This window comes from Aplysia californica, unplaced genomic scaffold (assembly GCF_000002075.1).
Source record: "Aplysia californica isolate F4 #8 unplaced genomic scaffold, AplCal3.0 scaffold00109, whole genome shotgun sequence".
Classification (NCBI taxonomy): domain Eukaryota; kingdom Metazoa; phylum Mollusca; class Gastropoda; order Aplysiida; family Aplysiidae; genus Aplysia; species Aplysia californica.
The window spans coordinates 67,909-69,495 of NW_004797379.1; positions in this window are offsets into that span (position 1 = coordinate 67,909).

A 1,587-nucleotide genomic window follows, 5' to 3' on the forward strand; every position below is an offset into this window, starting at 1 on the left:
ACGTCTCCGAATAGTTACTAAGTGCTCGCTGGAGACGTCTCCGAATAGTTACTAAGTGCTCGCTGGAGACGTCTCCGAATAGTTACTAAGTGCTCGCTGGAGACGTCTCCGAATATCTTCTGCCAATGTTTTGCCTCCTCTGACATAGACGAGGAGCCCACAGAAAAAGCGGGCATTGTCACAAGCTGGAAATTGGGAGGGTACCGGTTTTAAAAGCTTGTTGACTCATTACTTCATATCATTTGTTTGATTGGTGGTTTATTTTATATGTTTGTTGGATGGGAAATCTAACAGCAATAATTAATCAATAGTTGAACAGAAATACAGTTATGAGTCAAAAAGTGTTCAGAATTAAATACCCTCACCATTTTCAGTGTTTGTGACTCTGCCTGGGTTTTTTAAAGTGGACTCCTCAGATCTTGCCGTACTGACAGACACAACAGTTGCGAGCGCCGTAAAACCCCATACTACTACTACTACTACTACTACTACTAGACACAACACAAGCACCACGCGCGGTGTGCACACTGTGTCGTCATCCTTCTACAGGTTATCTCACTGAGGAAGGGCTTTCTGGTCACTCAACTCGTTTTAACCTACTCACGCAGAGCGCAGAGCGCAGAGCACGCAACACTTTTCCCCACGGACCAGGATACAGAAGCGGTACTTGCTATATCTCACCGTCATCCATCGGCGTCCCGTGGGGGGCAAAGTGTTAACTTGTTTTTTTTTCATTTCTGTTTCCTTTATGTGAAGCTTTAAAAGGCATGTAACAACACATATACTATGAATTAATCTATGCAAACTCTCAGTTCTAAATTCTGTATGAAGGTTCGAAATGAGCAGAAACGTGACCTTTGCTCTGCTGCTGCTGGCATATTTGGTCGCTTTTTAAGCACAAGAGGGTGATCTCTAAAAATGCTGTTTTAAGAAAATCGACGGTAAAGTTTTTGTCCCTTGTTCAGTTTCTTTAAAAGACAAAGAGAGTTTTCTCTATAACTCAACAAATACACACACCAAAGAAACCAAACTTCTCCTATAGGTAGGGAAATGTCCACTTTTGGTGTATGTCAAGATTTCTGGAAACCTCCGGAATCTGGGATAGCCCGCTTGTCCATAAAAGTGACCATATATTTCAGCCACATCCTCAAAGAATTATCCCACCTGCCTTCTGCTTCTCACCTCCAGAACATGATCGCTATCACGTCGACGAGGAGGATAGCTTTTATGTTTTTTTAGTAAGTGTTTTACGGCATTTGCGACTCAACAGGTCACATAAGTGCCGAAGATTAGAGGTGTGACAAGAGAGTAACGAACACAAAAAAGAAGGAGGAGAGAAAGGATGATAGATGTTTGATAGGAAAGAAGAAACAAACCACACCAGAGCACACGCCAATCTTCATTCGTGTTGGATAACATCACAATGCGTTCCGAGGTCCTGATGATCCACGGAGATGATACCATGATACCAGATACAAATATCTCAGGCTGGGTCTAAAAGTGCTACTTCTGAGTAATCTGAGAACGTCTTGTGACATTTCGTTGACGTGTGAGCAACACAGCCAGACGTCTGTTGTCTTGTAGAGG